Raw genomic sequence first — 21,902 nt, forward strand, 5'->3', positions numbered from 1 at the left:
TGGTTTATCAGCGGGTTCCGTTTATTTCGGATCCCCGGGTTGAGTTTGAGAGTACTTGTTCAGAGGACCTGACTGTCATCCGTTCAGTGGATATTTCTGTGATGATAGTGATGTAATCTCCAGTTCCGTTTATTTCGGAACTTCCCCAAGTTGGATTTATGGTGACCTAGTCCTTCAGATAACTGTGACTGGTTCAGAGACTTAATGGGTCTACAGATGACTTGGTGGCACAGTAACCTGCATTCATGCATTTGCATCACATCATTTTGCATTTATATCATTTAACACATGTTTATCCATTTCTAGGGGGTTTACATCTTCTTCTTGATTCCGGTCGGGGTTTTCTGGTTCTCCTGAGATGGATATTGGCAGAAAGAGACACGTCGCTTACAAGTTTCCAGTGGTTTGTTTGGAGCTTATTCAACAACTGATGAAGTCAATGGATCACGATTCTCTAGAAGGATTCCGGAAGGATTACGGTTTGATTCTAAGCTTCGTCACAGTTCTCTCCAAAGATCAACACGATGCTCTCTTTACACTGCTGCAGTTCTATGACCCTCCATTGAGGTGTTTCACATTCCCGGATTATATTTTGGTCCCTACTTTGGAGGAGATTTCCAGTTTTCTCAGAGTTCCTATTAAGTCACAGTTGTTATTCTACAGATCTGAGCTTCTACCCGATCTCAGCATGGTTGCTTCGGCCACATATTTGGGGAAATCAGTCTTGAAGGCTAATATATGTCAGAAGGGAGGAGTCAGTGGTTTTTGTAACACCCCAATTAAAATAAGATAATTATTTAATTTAAATTAATATTTTATTTATTAATTTAATTAAATAATTGGAAGTTTGGATTATTATTATTATTTTGAAATAATAATTATTGGGTTATTATTTATTGGAATAAAATAAGTTGGAATAATAAAAAGTCCCATTTTTGGTAAAAAGGGTTTTCACGTGAAAAGGAAACTCAGAGGAGCTGCTGAAAGAGGAAAAAAGGGAAAAAGGCAGAGCAAGAGAAGAGGAAGAGCTTGAAGCTGCAGAATTTGCCGGATTAACTCAGGTAAGGGGGGTTTATCATCGGTTAAAGGGTATTATATGACAATATGTACTGGGTAGTGATAACCATTGGTTGTACCTCTGATTTGATTGATGCATGTTGAATTTGTGAAATATTGGATGAATGAAATTGAATGATAATTAAAAAGAATTCGTAGGAATTAGAAGGGATAATGTTAGGATTGGTGAAGATGAATAAGATATGATTCGTGTAGATGATATGGACGATTATTTTGTGTAATTTGGACTGTGGAAGGTTGGATCGGATAGGTTTCGTAACAGAGAAAACCATAGCAGATCTGAGAGTTCTGGTTTCTGGTCATACGCGTATGGCACTAGGCAATACGCGTATGAACTGGCTGGTACGCGTATGGAGGAGGCCTTACGCGTATGGGAGAAAAAGATGATCTTTTGAACGTAAATTGGTCTCTGTTGGTACGCGTAATGGGAAGATGTTACGCGTAGCATACGCGTATGAGACAGGTGATACGCGTATGAGTTGAGCGAGGAATTACACAATACGCGTAGGAGAGTGGGCATTACGCGTATGGACTTGGTCAGGTTTGGGCAATACGCGTATGGGCATAGGCAGTACGCGTATGGACAGATTTGTGATTTTCCTGAACTGTGGTTGTGCAGTTTTTGGTTGTTTAGGCTGAGTGATGTGCTTAGCTGAGATATGATGTTGTAGGGATCATTTCCCGTTGTTTTGAGTAGTATAGGTATTAGTAGAGTGCACTAATACTATGATTGATTAATTGGCATGATGTGATATGCTTTTGTTGATGATATGTGATGGTATACTTGATGTTGTGAATGTATGCATTTGTGAATAGACTATTCTATGGCTTAGAGTGTGAGCATGTGTCTATTCTTGAATCGTTGTTGATGTTGCATTTGCTAGGTGATTAGCTTGCACATTGTGGCCCATTTGGGGTGGTAGCTAACTCCCATGGTGAGGAATTAGTGAGTTAGTCATTATTGGACTGTTGTTGATTGTTTGCATGCTAGGTGATTAGCGTGCATTTCATGGCCCATTTGGGGTGGTAGCTAATTCCCATGGTGAGGAATTAGTGAGTGAGTCACTATGTCTCAAATGAATGGGACTAGTGAGCTTGGTAGCCGTGCCTGGATTTGGACGGTGAGGTTGAACTATATGTTCACAACATAGTCGGTACCGCATGCATAGAGTCTCATTGCATAATAAATGTATGGCATATAATATGAATGGATGTATTCCAGTATTATATGTGTGTTGTGTGTTGTGTTGCTGATGTTGAGTATGGTTGAGATTATATATATATGCTATATGTTATTGTTGAATATGATGTTTGAACGGATACTGCCGTTGCTGAGTGTGTAGTCTGGTTAGGGTGAATTAATGTGTTAATTACTTGGCATTACATGTTGTTCTATAATGCTTATTATATTGATTGAGGAACTCACCCTTACACCTATTTTTTTCAGGTAACGAGAACTGAGTTGAGTAGAAGCTAATGCTTGGAGTCTAGAATAGTTTCTTATGGGTCATGCTCTGATAGATGTAACATCGGGAGGGGATGTTTTAACCGAGTTGATATTGGTTGTTGGATGACTTACATGTATTGTGTTACATGTTTTACATTGATGTTGAATTTATTTCGCTGCGAATTATGCAAAGAATCTTATTTTTATTAAATAAATGAGCATGACAGGATATTTTGATAATTGTTGTGAAATGATTGTGTGACACCCTTCGGGGCATAATTACTCTGATTGATATGTAAATATTTTAGTTAAATAATTTGGGGTATTTAGAAGGGTGTTACATTAGTGGTATCAGAGCATAGTCGGTCGAGTCGAGTCATAATTTTTCTGTTTCCCCTGTACGGGATAGGTGTTGTTTAACCCTATCAGTACTTATTGTTTTAGCTTGTTGGGTTTTCAGAATAGAGATGGCTGGGAGAGGTAGAGATGATGTTGCGATTGCTGAGGCTCTGGGTATGCTAGCTGGAGTACTTGGAGGAAATCCGAATGTTATGGGAATGGGAGCTGCTCGTCAGTTGAGTGAGTTCCAGAAGAACAATCCTCCAATGTTTAAAGGGGCATACGATCCAGATGGTGCTCAGAAGTGGTTGAAGGAGATCGAGAGAATCTTCAGAGTAACTGAGTGTGCTGATAACCAGAAGGTCAGGTTCGGTACTCATATGCTATCAGAAGAAGCTGATGATTGGTGGGTTGCTACCCGCACTGAGTTGGAAGCTGCTGGAGATGCTGAGATCACTTGGGTTGTGTTCAGAGAGAGATTTCTGAGGAAGTATTTTCCAGAGGATGTCAGAGGAAAGAAAGAAATAGAATTCCTGGAATTGAAGCAGGGTAACCGGTCTGTTACTGAGTATGCTGCTAAGTTCACAGAGCTGTCGAAGTATTATACTCCCTATGCTGAGGCTGCTGGGGAATTTTCAAAGTGTGTGAAGTTTGAGAACGGGTTGCGTCCCGAGATCAAGCAGGCTATTGGGTATCAAAGGATTAGAGTGTTTTCTGATTTGGTTGACTGTTGCAGGATTTTTGAACAGGATTCCAAGGCCAGGGCTGAGAGCTATCAGCAGAGAGTTGATAGGAAAGGCAAGAATCAGATTGATCGTGGAAAACCGTATGCAGCTGGCAAAGGTTTTCAGAGGCAGAGTGGGATGAAGAGGCCTAGTGGGGGAGATTCTAGTGCTCCTGCTAGGTGTTACAGATGTGGTCAGGCTGGACATCGTATCCATGAGTGTACCAGTAACGAGAAGAAGTGTTTCAAATGTGGAAAAGGTGGTCATTTGGCTGCAGATTGCCGTTGAAGACTGTGACTTGCTTCAACTGTGGAGAGGTGGGTCATATCAGCCCACAGTGTCCTAAGCCGAAGAAAGAGAATCAGTCGGGAGGCAAGGTTTTTGCTTTATCGGGTTCTGAGACTTCTGCAGATGATCGTTTGATCCGAGGTACGTGTTATATTAATGGCTTTCCTCTTGTAGCTATTATTGACACAGGTGCGACTCATTCTTTTATATCCTTGGATTGTGCTGTGAAACTTGAGTTAGAAATATCTGAGATGTTCGGTAGTATGGTGATTGATACTCCTGCGAAGGGTTCAGTGACTACTACTTCGGTTTGTTTAAATTGTCCTTTGAGTATTTTTGGTAGAGACTTTGGGATAGACCTCGTGTGTCTTCCACTAGTGCAGATTGATGTTATCTTGGGTATGAACTGGTTGGTGTTTAACCGGGTTTCCATCAATTGTTTTGATAAGACTGTGATATTTCCTGAGATTGAGGAAGGAAAGAGTTTGTTTCTATCAGCGAGGCAAGTGAATGAGGAAGTAGCTGATGGGGCAGAGTTGTTTATGCTGTTAGCGACCTTGGAGGCTAAAGATAAACTGGTGATTGGCGATCTAGCTGTAGTGTGTGATTTTCCTGATGTGTTTCCTGAAGAAGTGAATGAATTGCCGCCAGAGCGTGAAGTTGAGTTCTCGATTGATTTGGTACCTGGTACTAGACCGATATCGATGGCTCCGTACCGTATGTCTGCTGTTGAGTTAGCTGAATTGAAGAGTCAGTTGGAAGATCTGTTGGATAAGAAATTTATTCGTCCGAGTGTGTCCCCGTGGGGTGCACCAGTGTTGTTGGTTAAGAAGAAAGAAGGTACTATGAGGTTGTGTGTGGACTACAGGCAACTGAATAAAGTGACGATCAAGAATCGGTATCCTTTGCCGAGGATTGATGATTTGATGGATCAGTTGGTTGGTGCAAGAGTGTTCAGCAAGATAGATTTGAGATCTGGGTATCATCAGATACGTGTGAAAACTGAGGATATTCAGAAGACTGCTTTCAGAACAAGGTATGGACATTATGAGTATTCTGTAATGCCTTTTGGTGTGACTAATGCGCCTGGAGTATTTATGGAGTATATGAATAGGATTTTCCATCCGTACCTAGACAAGTTTGTTGTAGTGTTTATTGATGACATTTTGGTGTATTCGAAATCTGAAGAAGAACATGCTGAGCATTTGAGAGTGGTGTTGGAAGTTCTACGAGAGAAGAAGTTATTTGCTAAACTGTCAAAGTGTGAATTTTGGTTAGAAGAAGTTAGTTTTCTTGGTCATGTGATTTCAAGAAGTGGTGTTGCTGTTGATCCTTCTAAGATAGAAGCGGTATCTAAGTGGGAAGCTCCGAAGTCAGTTTCTGAGATAAGGAGTTTTCTTGGACTTGCAGGTTACTATAGGAAGTTTATTGAGGGATTTTCTAAGTTGGCGTTACCGTTGACAATGTTGACTAGAAAGGGGCAAGCGTTTGTTTGGGATTCAAAATGTGAAGAAGGTTTCCAAGAATTAAAGAAAAGGTTGACTACTGCTCCTATCCTGATATTACCGAGTTCGTCGGAATCATTTGAGGTTTATTGTGATGCTTCATTGTTGGGTTTAGGTGGTGTGTTGATGCAGAATAAGCAGGTTATAGCTTATGCTTCGAGACAGCTAAGGGTTCATGAGAGGAACTATCCGACGCACGATTTAGAGTTGGCAGCTGTGGTGTTTGTTCTGAAGTTGTGGAGGCACTATTTGTATGGGTCAAGATTTGAGGTTTTCAGTGACCATAAGAGTTTAAAGTATTTGTTTGATCAGAAAGAGCTGAATATGAGACAGAGGAGATGGTTAGAATTTCTGAAGGATTATGACTTTGGTTTGAATTACCATCCGGGTAAAGCAAATGTAGTGGCTGATGCATTTAGTAGGAAATCATTGCATATGTCTATGTTAATGGTTAAAGAATTGGATTTAATTGAGCAGTTTAGAGATTTGAGTTTGGTGTGTGAAAGTACTCACAATAGTGTTAAATTGGGAATGTTGAAGTTAACGAGTAATATTTTGGAAGAGATCAGAGAGGGTCAGAAATCCGATATGCTTTTGGTTGATAAGTTGACTCTAGTGAATCAAGGTCAAGGTGGTGAATTCAGAGTTGATGAGAATGGTGTTTTGAGATTTGGTAATCGGGTGTGTATTCCGGATGTTACTGAGCTTAAGAAGAGCATTCTTGAAGAAGGACATCGTAGTGGTTTGAGTATTCACCCTGGAGCTACGAAGATGTATCATGATTTGAAAAAGTTATTTTGGTGGCCGGGAATGAAGAAAGAAATTGCGAGTTTTGTTTATTCCTGTTTGACTTGTCAGAAGTCAAAGATTGAGCATCAGAAGCCGTCTGGGCTAATGCAACCGTTGGCTATTCCAGAGTGGAAGTGGGATAGTATCAGTATGGACTTTGTTTCTGGTTTGCCGAGGACAAGTAAGAATTTTGAGGCTATTTGGGTGATTGTTGATAGATTGACGAAGTCGGCTCATTTTATTCCGATCAGAATGGATTATCCGTTAGAAAGGCTAGCTGAGTTGTATATTGGGAAGATTGTAAGTTTGCATGGTATTCCGTCGAGTATTGTTTCGGACAGAGATCCTAGATTTACATCGAAGTTTTGGGAAGGGTTGCAGAGAGCTTTGGGAACTAAACTGAGATTGAGTTCTGCATATCATCCGCAGACTGATGGTCAGACTGAGAGGACGATTCAGTCACTGGAGGACCTTTTGAGGGCTTGTGTTTTGGAAAAAGGAGGTGCTTGGGATTGTTATTTACCTTTGATTGAGTTTACCTACAACAATAGTTTTCATTCGAGCATTGGTATGGCACCGTTTGAAGCTTTGTATGGTAGGAGATGTCGGACACCTTTATGTTGGTATGAGTCCGGTGAGAGTGCTGTGGTTGGACCGGAGATTGTTCAACAAACTACAGAAAAGATTAGAATGATTCAGGAGAAGATGAGAATTGCTCAGAGTCGTCAGAAGAGTTATCATGATAAGAGAAGGAAGTCACTTGAGTTCCAAGAGGGAGATCATGTGTTTCTTCGTGTTACTCCGATAACTGGTGTTGGTCGAGCTTTGAAGTCAAAGAAGTTGACTCCTCGATTTATTGGTCCTTATCAGATTTTGGAGAGGATAGGGGAAGTAGCCTATCGCGTCGCTTTACCGCCGTCACTTGCGAATTTGCATGAGGTTTTTCATGTGTCTCAGTTGAGGAGGTACATTCATGATCCGTCGCATGTAGTCCAAATAGATGATGTACAGGTGAGAGATAACCTGACTGTTGAAACATCACCTATAAGGATCGAGGATCGAGAGCTGAAGCAGTTGCGGGGTAAAGAGATTGCATTGGTGAAGGTAGCTTGGGGAGGACCAGCAGGTGGCAATGTGACTTGGGAACTTGAGAGCCAGATGAAGGAGTCTTATCCGGAGTTGTTCGCTTGAGGTATGTTTTCGAGGACGAAAACTATTTTAGTGGGGGAGAGTTGTAACACCCCAATTAAAATAAGATAATTATTTAATTTAAATTAATATTTTATTTATTAATTTAATTGAATAATTGGAAGTTTGGATTATTATTATTATTTTGAAATAATAATTATTGGGTTATTATTTATTGGAATAAAATAAGTTGGAATAATAAAAAGTCCCATTTTTGGTAAAAAGGGTTTTCACGTGAAAAGGAAACTCAGAGGAGCTGCTGAAAGAGGAAAAAAGGGAAAAAGGCAGAGCAAGAGAAGAGGAAGAGCTTGAAGCTGCAGAATTTGCCGGATTAACTCAGGTAAGGGGGGTTTATCATCGGTTAAAGGGTATTATATGACAATATGTACTGGGTAGTGATAACCATTGGTTGTACCTCTGATTTGATTGATGCATGTTGAATTTGTGAAATATTGGATGAATGAAATTGAATGATAATTAAAAAGAATTCGTAGGAATTAGAAGGGATAATGTTAGGATTGGTGAAGATGAATAAGATATGATTCGTGTAGATGATATGGACGATTATTTTGTGTAATTTGGACTGTGGAAGGTTGGATCGGATAGGTTTCGTAACAGAGAAAACCATAGCAGATCTGAGAGTTCTGGTTTCTGGTCATACGCGTATGGCACTAGGCAATACGCGTATGAACTGGCTGGTACGCGTATGGAGGAGGCCTTACGCGTATGGGAGAAAAAGATGATCTTTTGAACGTAAATTGGTCTCTGTTGGTACGCGTAATGGGAAGATGTTACGCGTAGCATACGCGTATGAGACAGGTGATACGCGTATGAGTTGAGCGAGGAATTACACAATACGCGTAGGAGAGTGGGCATTACGCGTATGGACTTGGTCAGGTTTGGGCAATACGCGTATGGGCATAGGCAGTACGCATATGGACAGATTTGTGATTTTCCTGAACTGTGGTTGTGCAGTTTTTGGTTGTTTAGGCTGAGTGATGTACTTAGCTGAGATATGATGTTGTAGGGATCATTTCCCGTTGTTTTGAGTAGTATAGGTATTAGTAGAGTGCACTAATACTATGATTGATTAATTGGCATGATGTGATATGCTTTTGTTGATGATATGTGATGGTATACTTGATGTTGTGAATGTATGCATTTGTGAATAGACTATTCTATGGCTTAGAGTGTGAGCATGTGTCTATTCTTGAATCGTTGTTGATGTTGCATTTGCTAGGTGATTAGCTTGCACATTGTGGCCCATTTGGGGTGGTAGCTAACTCCCATGGTGAGGAATTAGTGAGTTAGTCATTATTGGACTGTTGTTGATTGTTTGCATGCTAGGTGATTAGCGTGCATTTCATGGCCCATTTGGGGTGGTAGCTAATTCCCATGGTGAGGAATTAGTGAGTGAGTCACTATGTCTCAAATGAATGGGACTAGTGAGCTTGGTAGCCGTGCCTGGATTTGGACGGTGAGGTTGAACTATATGTTCACAACATAGTCGGTACCGCATGCATAGAGTCTCATTGCATAATAAATGTATGGCATATAATATGAATGGATGTATTCCAGTATTATATGTGTGTTGTGTGTTGTGTTGCTGATGTTGAGTATGGTTGAGATTATATATATATGCTATATGTTATTGTTGAATATGATGTTTGAACGGATACTGCCGTTGCTGAGTGTGTAGTCTGGTTAGGGTGAATTAATGTGTTAATTACTTGGCATTACATGTTGTTCTATAATGCTTATTATATTGATTGAGGAACTCACCCTTACACCTATTTTTTTCAGGTAACGAGAACTGAGTTGAGTAGAAGCTAATGCTTGGAGTCTAGAATAGTTTCTTATGGGTCATGCTCTGATAGATGTAACATCGGGAGGGGATGTTTTAACCGAGTTGATATTGGTTGTTGGATGATTTACATGTATTGTGTTACATCTTTTACATTGATGTTGAATTTATTCCGCTGCGAATTATGCAAAGAATCTTATTTTTATTAAATAAATGAGCATGACAGGATATTTTGATAATTGTTGTGAAATGATTGTGTGACACCCTTCGGGGCATAATTACTCTGATTGATATGTAAATATTTTAGTTAAATAATTTGGGGTATTTAGAAGGGTGTTACAGTTTTCATTTGAGTTTCTTGCTGGGAGAGGCAAAGAAGAAACTTGAAGATGGTGACCAGAGGGGTTTCAATGCTGTGTTGGCTCTTTGTGTGTATGGGATTGTCCTATTCCCTAATGTTGCCAAATTTGTGGACATAGACGCAATACGCCTTTTTGTGTTGGGAAATCCAGTGCCGACCTTGCTAGGAGATTTCTTTCATTCGGTGCATCACAGGACAGAGAATAGAAAAGGAGGATTGTTGAATTGTTGTGCGCCTTTGTTTTATAAGTGGTTCAGTTCTCACCTACCCAAATCAGGAGCGTTCGTTGATGTCGAGGACTCGTTGAGTTGGTCGAAGAGATTGATGGGGTTGAGAGCTGAAGATATTTCTTGGTGGTCTGATCGGAGCTTGCTTCGGGCAGACATTATTCACAGTTGTGGGAATTTCCCAAATGTACCGTTGGTAGGAAGAAGAGGAGGAATCAACTATAATCCTTCTCTAGCAGTTAGACAATTTCGATATGCTTTAAGAACTCCGCCTTTGGAAAAGGACGTGGAAGAATCACTGTTTTTCCATTCTTCGCCTGATTTGACTGTATCCCGTAAGGCAGCTGAGGCCTGGCTCAAGGTGATCAAGAGAGGAGGAGTTGTGCTTGGAAAAGGAGATTGTAGGACTTATCCTCTGTATGAAGAATGGCTTCAAGGAAGAGTTGAAGAGTTTGGTCTGCCGTTTCCTATAGAAGAACCTTTGTATCCACCGACTCCGGTGCAGTCAACAGTAGTGAGCCGAGAGGAGTATGACAAATTGAAGAAAGCCATGGAGGAGCTTCAAATTGAAAACTCGGAGTTAAGTGTGAAATTGCAAGACTATATGCATCAATTCCATGAGGCAGAATATCAGAAGGGGGAAGCCGTCAGATTGCAAGAGGAAGCAGAAGGAAAATTAGCTGTGGAGGTGGACTTCTTTAGGAAGACAGACAAGGCCTTGGGATCATCCAGTTCTGAGTTGAGGCGAGTCAAGCAACAATTAATGGATGCTCATGGTAAATTAGCTGGGTGGCAAGAGCGATGGGATGCATTTTCAACTTCTCGGAAGGCAAAGGAGGAGGAGATGGTGACCGAACTGACTGGTCAGATGGAGAAATTGAAGACTTTGTTGAAAGAGAAGAACCATGAGCTTCTGTGTGCCCGTTCTACCAACGGTTACATCACCGATCAACTCAATGAGGCTCGAGGACAGATTGAAGAACTTAAGGTGTTGGCAGGTTTGAAGAAATCCAGACTTGTAGAGGTATTCGGAGAGGATGATGGGAATTACTACAGAGAGCACATCAACGAGTTGGATGGAGTTATTCACCAAAGGAATCTGCTTATCCGGCGTTTGATAGAATTCCCAGATCATCCTGACACGATAGCATTGCTGGCTGAAGTGAGGAGCAGTCCTCATGGTTTGTACACGGGAGGCTGAGTCCTGATTATTGCTCCTCTTTTTTTTTTTTACTTATTGCTTTGTTGTTGTGTAGTGATGATCCACAGGCTTGTTGTGGAGGTCCTCTTTTGATGTACTATTGGCTAAGACCATTCTCTTTGAATTTATCTGTATGAAGACTTTCTCTCTATTGTATCTTGATTTCCGAAGTTTATCTATGGCTCGATTTTCTCGTGAGACTGGAATCAAGGGGCAGGATAGCCGATTCAGGAATTCACCGGTACGGTACCCGCAGAAATCAGCAAAGAGCAATGGAGAATCTACAAGCAGAGCTCGCAGAGATGAGGGCGAACATGGCCCGGTTCATGACACTGATGCAAGAGATTCTGACAGTTGTCATCCCCGGTGGGATCTATCACAATTGGTTCACTGTGGGCTTTCCTATAGTTGTTCATAAGTCAGAGTAATAATCACTTTGTTTAAAAACCCTTCTCCCATGCCAAAAGGAGAAGTGATGACATTGTTGGCAACATTTTGTGCAATGATATTTTCATTCAAATAAATTCATGTTAAACATTTGTTTTTCATTTGTTTTCCCTTTTCGCTTTTTGCATGAAATTGGTGATCACAAAAAACCCTAAAAAACAAGAATAAAAGCAATCTTTTCATCTGCATAACGATTGTCTTGTTTGATTTTCAAAGAGCTTTTCATATCAAAATCTTTATGCAGGTTGTTTCTCAAACCCATTGAACATAATGATCGGACGTCATCTCCCAATTTTGAATTCCCTGTATTCGAAGCGGAAGAAGATGATGCTTGAGGGGATTCCTGACGGTATTTCCCGACTTCTTGAGCAAGAAAAGAAGATCACACTCAGCTGCATCTCGAGAATCAGCAGAACAGCCAACTGGGGCATTAATAAAAAAAAAGAAGAAAAAAAAAAGAAAAAAAAATCAATCAAAAAACAAACAAAAAAGAGGAGGGTGCAAAATAAGAAAAAATCAAAATCAAAATCAAAAGAAAGAAAAAGAAAGAAAGAAACAAAAGAAAAATAGCACCCTCAAAGTCCCAAGTTGACTGAGGCTGAATGGATTCAGAGTCACTACGACCAAGTGAATCCGATCGAAAGAAAGAGATCAACTGCCATGTGTCATGGTCAGTTACATCAGCAGAGAGTGAAAAAAAGCATTCGACAAAAAGGTCAAATCTCGTGTGTTCCGAGAAAATGACCCTGTGCTCAAGAAAGTCTTGTCTTTCGTGCCCGATTCCAGGGGCAAGTGGACTCCAAGCTAGGAACATCCATATGTTTTCAAGAGAGCCTTTTCAGGCAGTGTTCTGACACTTACAACAATGGATGAAGAAGTTCACTCGTCCTGTGAATCCCGATGCAGTCAAGAAATACTTCGCCTACAAATAAAAAAAAAGTAAAAGCTCGCTAAGTCGAACACCCCAAAGGGCGACTTAGGCAAAAAGGAGCGTCTCGGTGGATTGAAAACCCGAAAGGGCGATCCAGGCAAAAGTTAGAGACATTGAAAAAAGAATTTGCATCCCGCTAGATTGATCACCTCACACTGGGGCAATCTAGGCAAAAATTAGGGATTTGGCAAGTAACTGCATCTTGACAAGACTGTGCTCTATATCTGTCATCCGTCAGGGATTCTCGATTCGTCGTCGACTGAAGCTTTGAATACATCGAAAATTCAGAATGGTAGAGGAAAGGTCATTATGTTCAATGTAGCCCTCTCCAATATATATCACCGATTTCAAACTTGTACAGATCTATGGAGTCTTGCCCTTTGCAGACTACCATTCCATCACATCAATTTGAGCTTTTATCCAATTACTTGCACTCTTATTTGTTTCAACTCAACAAATGTTTTGCATGTTTTAATTGATAAAGTATCATTGTTTTTCAAAATAAACAAATTTTTCAAAAAAATGTTCTTAAACAAAGTGAACGTTCACAATGATGGAAGGATACTTAGGAGATCCGCAGTGCTCTCCCGAGGGTGGTATGATTACCAACAGGTAAGACATTTGTTCGTATCTCGAGCATAACTTTATCTTTCTCCTATCAAACCTCTTTTGGTTTCTCCTCAGCAAGGCTGCTCAGTGCAGTGTTGGTTGAAGTTACCCGGCAGTACAACATTCTTTCTCCAAATCCCTGTTAGCCCTATTGTGGGGCATCTCTAGTATAGGATTGTTCGAGCCCTACCGTGGGGCATTCCCAGCAAGGCTGCTGTTGAAATACTTTTGTGGGGCAGCTCCCCTAGCAGAGTGTTTACTGAAGACTTTAACTTTCCTCTCTCCAGCAGAGCAGTCTTCTCCTCTCCCCACAGGATGGTGTTGTTCCCTGATATCCCGGTTTCCAGCAGATCGCGTTTGCCCTCTGGTGTTTTTGGCCTTCCCTATGGAAGAAGAGTAGTACCGGGTGGTTGATCCCTGGCCCTGTGTTTACATGTCTGTTTGTCAGCATTCATCATACATTTTAGATAGAATGCATACATGCATAATCATAGCATTTGGATACTCATGTTGCAGCTGTTGCCGTGTATCCGTTGATGTTTGCCTTCTGCTATTTGGTAATACAGATCTCTCCAGTGGATCCTCCTAGCAGAGTTGGGTGCGTCTGATCTCTCCATGTAGAGCCAACCCCTTAAGCAGAAAGTGTCTACCATTTCCTTCTGCGCTCCCCACTGAGTTATGTCCTCGTGGATGACGGTTGTTTCCGTTCCCTCCCTAACGGGATGGGTTTTCCCTATTGAGTTCTTTCCTCATTAGGATGAGTCCTGTTTCAGTTTGCCTTTTTGGATTGATCCTAAATTGGCTTCCTGTTGGCTGTCTCCTGTGCCTCCCTGGGGCATAAATGAATAGTCGCTCACTAACCGGCACTCATTCATCTTATCCTCAGCGGAATTTGGTGGCTTCTACCTACGAACCGGTAGCTGTAAGTCCTTTCTTTACGGTCTTCTACCCACTACCCGGTAGTTGTAAATCCTTTTTCTCACTCTGTCTCTCAGCAGATCGTTTGTTGGCTTCTACCTACGAACCGGTAGTTGTAAGTCCTATCTTTGTGGTTTTCTACCTACTAGCTGGTAGTTGTAAAATCCCACTTTCCTTCCCTAGCAGAGTTAACCCTTCGTGCTCATCCTATCGATGACTGGTTACTTTTCCGTGGTTTTCTGCCTACTAACCGGTAGATGTAATCCCCTCTTTGCAGTTATCAGTATCCGGTTTGCGGTATTGATATTCTTTCCCCTCTGGATACTTGCCTTGATCAAGCAGTATTGTCCCCATTGGGTCTTCCCCTTCTTTTTGGATACTTGCTCCGAGTAAGCAACTTTATCCTCTTTGGATTGGTCATCTTTGCATACCTAGTCCTGGTACCGATGCCTTTCTTGTCGGTCGATTATTCATTTAACAACCTACAACCCGGTTATGGATAATCTTCCATGCGAGTGTATTATCTACGTTTTGACGGCTATAGATAATATATCTCATGCACTCTTTGGTCAATCTTCCGATTGTTATCTCCAGCAGAGTAAGATTCGTATTCCTTGTGGAATCGAATGTCCATCCTTTAACAAGTTTGCCTTCGCTCTCTTCAGGATGATGTCGGTCGATTATTCATTTAACAACCTACAAACCGGTTATGGATAATCTTCCATGCGAGTGTATTATCTACGTTTTGACGGCTATAGATAATATGTCTCATGTCTTTCCGGTATTCAGACCGAAGAAGTTTCCGACGATCAGGTCGATGTACTTATGTCTTTCCGGTATTCAGACCGAAGGAGTTTCCGACGATCAGGTCGATGTACTCATGGCACTCAGGCCAATTTTCCGGTATTCAGACCGAAGAAGTTTCCGACGATCAGGTCGATGTACTTATGTTTTTCCGGTATTTAGACCGAAGAAGTTTCCGACGATCAGGTCGATGTACTTATGTTTTTCCGGTATTCAGACCGAAGAAGTTTCCGACGATCAGGTCGATGTACTTATGTTTTTCCGGTATTCAGACCGAAGAAGTTTCCGACGATCAGGTCGATGTACTTATGTTTTTCCGGTATTCAGACCGAAGAAGTTTCCGACGATCAGGTCGATGTACTTATGGCATTCAGGCCAATTTTCCGGTATTCAGACCGAAGTGGCGTTCAGGCCAATTTCCGGTTTTCAGATCGATGAAGTATTCCTCCTCTCCGTTGGTGTCGATAAACGTCGAGTTTTTCCCGGTCATCCGTTGATGATTTGGTTGTGTTCACTCTCCCCAGTAGAGTTTCCTCCTCTCCGTTGGTGTCGATAAACGTCGAGTTTTTCCTAGTCATCCGATGATGTCTAGTTGTACCCCTCTCCATGCAGAGTTACCTCTCCGTTGGTTTCGATAAACGTCGAGTTTTTCCCGATCATCCGTTGATGATTTGGTTGTGTCCTTCTTCCCTAGTGAAGTATTTCTCCTTCTCCGTTGGTGTCGATAAACGTTGAGTCTCCCTTTCGTCCTATGACGTCTGGTTGAGTTTTCTCCTTCTCCGTTGGTGTCGATAAACGTTGAGTCTCCCTTTCGTCCTATGACGTCTGGTTGAGTTTTCTCCTTCTCCATTGGTGTCGATAAACGTTGAGTCTCCCTTTCGTCCTATGACGTCTGGCTGAGTTTTCTCCTTCTCCGTTGGTGTCGATAAACGTTGGGTCTCCCTTTCGTCCTATGACGTCTGGTTAAGTTTTCTCCTCTCCGTTGGTGTCGATAAACGTCGAGTTTTTCCTATTCGTCCTATGACGTCTAGTTGTACCTGTCCCCATGTGGATTTACCTCTCCGTTGGTCTTGGTAAACGTTGAGTTTTTCCCATTACGTCCGCTGACGTATGGTTGTATCCCTTCCAGTCATTCATTAATGATTGGTTACCTCTCCGTTGGTCTTGGTAAACGTTGAGTTTTTCCCATTACGTCCGCTGACGTATGGTTGTATCCCTTCCAGTCATTCATTAATGATTGGTTACCTCTCTGTTGGTCTTGGTAAACGTTGAGTTTTTCCCATTACGTCCGCTGACGTATGGTTGTATCCCTTCCAGTCATTCATTAATGATTGGTTACCTCTCCGTTGGTCTTGGTAAACGTTGAGTTTTTCCCATTACGTCCGCTGACGTATGGTTGTATCCCTTCCAGTCATTCATTAATGATTGGTTACCTCTCCGTTGGTCTTGGTAAACGTTGAGTTTTTCCCATTACGTCCGCTGACGTATGGTTGTATCCCTTCCAGTCATTCATTAATGATTGGTTACCTCTCCGTTGGTCTTGGTAAACGTTGAGTTTTTCCCATTTCGTCAGTTGACGTATGGTTGTATCCCTTCCAGTCATTCATTAATGATTGGTTACCTCTCCGTTGGTCTTGGTAAACGTTGAGTTTTTCCCATTACGTCCGCTGACGTATGGTTGTATCCCTTCCAGTCATTCATTAATGATTGGTTACCTCTCCGTTGGTCTTGGTAAACGTTGAGTTTTTCCCATTACGTCCGCTGACGTATGGTTGTATCCCTTCCAGTCATTCATTGATGATTGGTTACCTCTCCGTTGGTCTTGGTAAACGTTGAGTTTTTCCCATTTCGTCCGTTGACGTATGGTTGTATCCCTTCCAGTCATTGATTAATGTCTGGTTACCTCTCCGTTGGTCTTGGTAAACGTTGAGTTTTTCCCCATTTCGTCCGTTGATGTATGGTTATATCTCTTCCAGTCATTCATTAATGTCTGGTTACCTCTCCGTTGGTCTTGGTAAACGCTGAGTTTTTCCTAGTTGTCCGTCGGCATCTAGTTGTGATTTTTATTCCCATTCATCATCGTTGTGATGTCTGGATGTGGCCGTATCCGTTGAAAACAAAAACCAAAAAATAATAATGTACCCAGTAATAAATATCAAATCCCAGTGGACGTTTCCATTATTGGATCCCTGTATTGTGCAAATTCTACGGTTCTTAGTATTCAATCCCTGTTTACCCTAAAAGTCTGACAGCCGTTGCTCTCATCCATTCGGGTTCCCAGCTGATTGAATAGGGGCAGCTGTAGCACCTCAAATTTGCACCTATCATTGTACATACATTCTCATATTAGGTCATAACATAACATGGTCCACTGCATAGCATTGCATTGTCCCTTTTGCCCAAGTGCAAGCCAATCAGGAGAATTAGGTCAAACTGATCAGGAGATTAGTCAATCAAGCATGCAAGCACAATTTCCAAGGAGCCAAGGCCCTAGGGTTGGTCCAACATGTTCACATGACTTGGGGATCCATTTGAAGTGTTTTGGTCAAGGATTGGATGCTCAGAAGTCATCAGTCAATGCACAGTCAGTCAGAAACCCTAAAAAGGTCAAACTTGGTCAACTGTGGTTGATTTTATGGTTTTGATGGATGGATTTGGTTTGAGAGGGCTTATTCATGTCCAAATAGGCCTCATATAACATGGCAAACATCATCATTGAAGAATTTGAAGCAAAAACAGAAAATTTCCAAAAATAGAAACTGGACCTGTAATTTTAACTGCCAAAAATGGAAAATTCTTGAGCCTAAGCCTACATCACGATACAAGCTTCAAATGAATTTTTGCCCAACATGAAAGTTGAAGATCTTGTTCTCCCATTTCCAAAAAGTCCAAGAACTCTCAATTCCCATGTATGTTTGGCAAGATATGATCAATTCATTTTCAAAAATTCTTGAACTTCAAAAGGCCATATCTCTCAAACCATTTGGCCAATTTTGGTGAGGTTTTTTCCAACAAGTCATATTTAACCTCCTCTTTCCAAAAATGTAACTTTCATGCACCAAAACTCTATGGATCAAAATGGCATTTTTTTCACTATCATGTTTAAATTTCAAGTAAGGGTGAAAAATGACTTTTTGATTTAAGCATTTCCAACCAATTGTGCCATCCAAATATGTTCAGATACATTATTTATGACTTGTTGCAAGCCCAAATTCGTGGCCTTTGCTTATGCACCATCCCATATGGACAAATTTGGCAACTTAGCAATTTGGCTCATTAAAGCAAAACATGTTTAGCATACACTAATCCAAGCTTAAACAGAAGTATATTAACATTTTTCTGGTCAGTATGCAACCCTAGCAGCCACAGAAAGAAGAGATTTCTCTCACTCTCTCAAAACTTCATCTTTGGCCATCTTCAAAATCTGTCAAAAAAACTCAAAGAAATCGACATTGCCTTGCCTAAAACAACATCCATACACCATTGTGAGCTTGTTTCCACCATCATTCCACAACTGTAAGCTCATTTGCCCGACTTTTTTCCAAGGCATCATCAATGGCAAAGTGTGGTTGAAGTCATTTCAAGCTGTTTCAAGCCCAACCATCTTCACCAACCATCATTTGGAGGTCCATAGAGTGACTGTTTCAAGCTTGCAACACCAAACAACAACTGTTCAATTCATTTCTTCAAAAAACAAGTAAGAACACGAATCCCTAATTTCTCAAAATCATGATATGCAATGTGTAGACTTTGTTACCCTGGTCATCATGAGCTTCGAACCATAAAAAATGATTGAATATTTTGAGAGAAATCTGGATTTTAAAATTCATGTACAAACTTGTTCTTGGCTATCGCTTGCGTTTTGTTTTGATTCAATGTTAATGGCTGCTGGATATATGATGCATGTTGCTTGCTGTTTCAAATGCCATGATTGATTTGAATTTCTGGGCACGATTTTTGTTTCACGATTTTGAGAAGATGAAGTTGTTGTACTGTACATGTCAAACCCTAATTTCCATGGCCATTCCCCTGTTCACGTAATGCATGGTACTGTACAGCCATGACAGCCAATGAAAACATTTCCTCCCCGTGTCCAAAACGACTGTGTTTCGTTAAGTGGCTTGGATATTTACAAAAATGCCATTCGTGGCACATGACTTATTAGATTATGTTGTATTTTCCATTTTTAATTTCATTTTTGATCACAAACTTGTAAAAATCATATCTCCATCATTTTAAGTCCAAAATTCATGGGATTTTTTGCATTCTCTTCATCATGATCTCTACTTATTTGTCATATGTTTTCCAGAATTTTGTGATCATTGGATTTTATTTGGCATATTGGTTTGTAACATGTATCCATTTCTTGCACATTCCACCAAAACCTTTGTGAAATAGTCATGACTTATCCTATGGACTTGAAACTTTTTGAGCACAAATTAGACACATTCATGTTTATTTTGATGTAAAGTTTGTGAATTTATCTTATCTGGATTGTGAGTTGTGAATTTTTGAAGTAGGGTGTGACAATTTGTGTCACACCATTGATGTGTAACTTGATGATTTTTGATACCATGCTTCTTGACCTCCAATTGATCTGAATTTTTGCATGAACCTACTCTTATATGTCTTGTTCACATGGGATTTTTCTTGGATTTATTTGTGCCATTTTCCATTTGTTTGAGATTTTCTCCCCTGTTTGACCAAAATGTTGACCTTATGTGATGCATGTGCCCATTTGTTTTGTGAAATGCTCATACTTTATTAGATGGACATGAAATTTTACATGAGATAACTAGACATCCTAAGCTTTCCCATGGTTTTAGTCCCATTCATTTATCTTATGCCATTCCTGATTTATGATTTTTCTAAGTTGATGCATGTTTGGTTGACTTCTTTGAGCATGTTCAAAATTGCTTTGACTTTCTGATTTTCATTGACTGCTTTCCACTTGTCCAAATTAGATGAACTTTGACATTCTTACCATGCTATGTGTTATAATTGATCATGATTTATTTGGTGATTTTTGGAAATGTTTGAGTTTGCTTTTGATGCAAGTCTTGCTGTTGACTTCTATGAGCTTCTAAATGCCATGCCTTGACTTCTATTGTTCATGAAATGATGATGATGATTGATATGAATATGAATCCAATTGGGATTGTTGCTTAATTGTTTAAACATGATTTTGGATGCTTGCCCTTTGCTGTTTTGACTTTTTCATTCCTTTTTGACCCTAGGCTTGCCCTAGTGGTCCTGTTACTCACCTTTGAGCTCATGTTTTCAGGTTGACCAACAAGTGACCAATGAGACCAATTCTTTTTGATTGAGCTTGCTTGAATATCATTGATTAACATGTTTTGTTTTGTAGGTGGCTTGGCTCACATGCCTTAAGCCTTGTGCCTTGCACATTCATTTGCTTCTGATTAACTGTTGATGTCTGTTTCTTTTTGCTTTGTCTGAAGTTGTATACTAATGTCTGTTTGACTATTTCAGGTGCTTTTAGTTGCTCAGTTCCTTGTGAACTTTTGCTTTGCTTTGCTTGTATAAGCAATTTGCATTGAGGTATATTTCTCATCTTCATGTAGTCTGGAAGACCTGGCCTGTTACTTGGCCAGGCAACTGTCTGAAGTCCTCCTTAAGAGGCAATGTTTGTGTATGTTTAAATCTTGTCCTTGTACATAGTCAAAGACCTCCTAAGTGAAGAGGCAATTGGCAGAACCCAAGGGATATGCAACCTATCCCCTGCTATTCTGTGTGTCTTCTGCTTTGCTCACACCACTGTGTTGATGCATTGCAGATACAAACCCAAGATCTTGTACAACTGTACAGTTGAGTCAGTATCAAATGTGTAGAAGGGTTCCCACTTTCTGAACCCACATATTCTTGTCAAATGCTCTCCCTGACCAGGGATAAGAGCAATGAGGCACACCCCTCATCTCCTTTCATCTGCTTCACCTTAGCCCCTCAATGGCAAGGTTAAGAGCAACATCCACCCAATTCCAGAGGTTTGTTTGTTGAGGTTGATATGACCCCTCGACTAAGACCTAGCCTTGATGTTTGAGCCCCTTGTTGGTGTGTTTATTTTATGTTGTATGTGCTTGTGTGTGCTTGTGTGGTGTGATTGTATCCCCTAGGTTTGTTAGACTCCGCGTAGTCTCGTTTGCATGTCAATTAAGGTAGCACGGTTCCTTCGTATAGGACTTCCTTTCTTGCTTGAGCTTTCTTAAAACACAAACACATTATCCCCTCTTAAGGATACGTTAACTCCTTCTACTACAGATGAGTAAGTCTCCAAAGGTCGAGCATCAGGTAGATTGTGCAGTGACGTTGTCCACTTAAAAAACACAAACCAACAGGAATAGTTTAGCCGAACTACGGCAACTCTGATTCTCATGTCCAGATGAGATACGTAGGCACGAGATGCGATGTCTTGTCGAGTTTGACTAACAACTAACACTAATTCTCTTCTCTCGCCCTCGTTGCGATTGAGACCTCCCCTTTCTCTTGCCCTAGTTGCAATCGAGACCCTTGCTTCCTGTGCAAGTTAGGTTAGGTGTGGCTTGCTTCCTGTGCAAGTCATGTTTAGGATAGGCTTGCTTCCTGTGCAAGTTAGCTAGAAACCTTAACTTAGGGACGACTTTGCATGACAACATCTAGGCTCGAGTCGTAGTCTCCCTAGTGTTGTGTCTCCCTCTGTTATCTGGTTAGGCTAGTCCTTTTTCCCTGCGTAGGGGAACTACATCGCCCTGATCTTCATACCAGATGAAGTATGTAGGCAGGAGATTGAGCTGATCTCTCCGGGCGCCCTTTTTCTTTTTCAACCCTTTGTGTCTTAACCACCCTTGCGTGTGTTTTGGTTCGGATGCTGATGTAAGTCCAGTGATTGGCATTCGGGCTCCACGTTCGCCCTTTTTCTTTTTCCACCTTTTGTCTTCAACCCTTCTGTGTGTGTTGTTGTATGCTTGGAAGCTGATGTAAGTCCATCGAGTGGCATTCGGGTTCCAGCGTGGGTTTGTTTGGTTCGGATGCTGATGTAAGTCCAGTGATTGGCATTCAGGCTCCACGTTTGCCTTTGCCAGTGTTTGTTTGTGTGCGTGTCAACCGAGCTACAAATGCTCTGATTCTTCTTCGTCCAAGAAGATACGTATGCATAGGATGCGACATCCTAGCGAGCATGTGTCGTTTCCCAGTCCGAACTACTTCGACTCTGATGTCTATGCCTGATAGACTAAGTAGGCCCAG

Source organism: Lathyrus oleraceus, chromosome 3 (genome assembly GCF_024323335.1).
Source record: "Lathyrus oleraceus cultivar Zhongwan6 chromosome 3, CAAS_Psat_ZW6_1.0, whole genome shotgun sequence".
In the NCBI taxonomy this organism is placed as follows: Eukaryota; Viridiplantae; Streptophyta; class Magnoliopsida; order Fabales; family Fabaceae; genus Lathyrus; species Lathyrus oleraceus.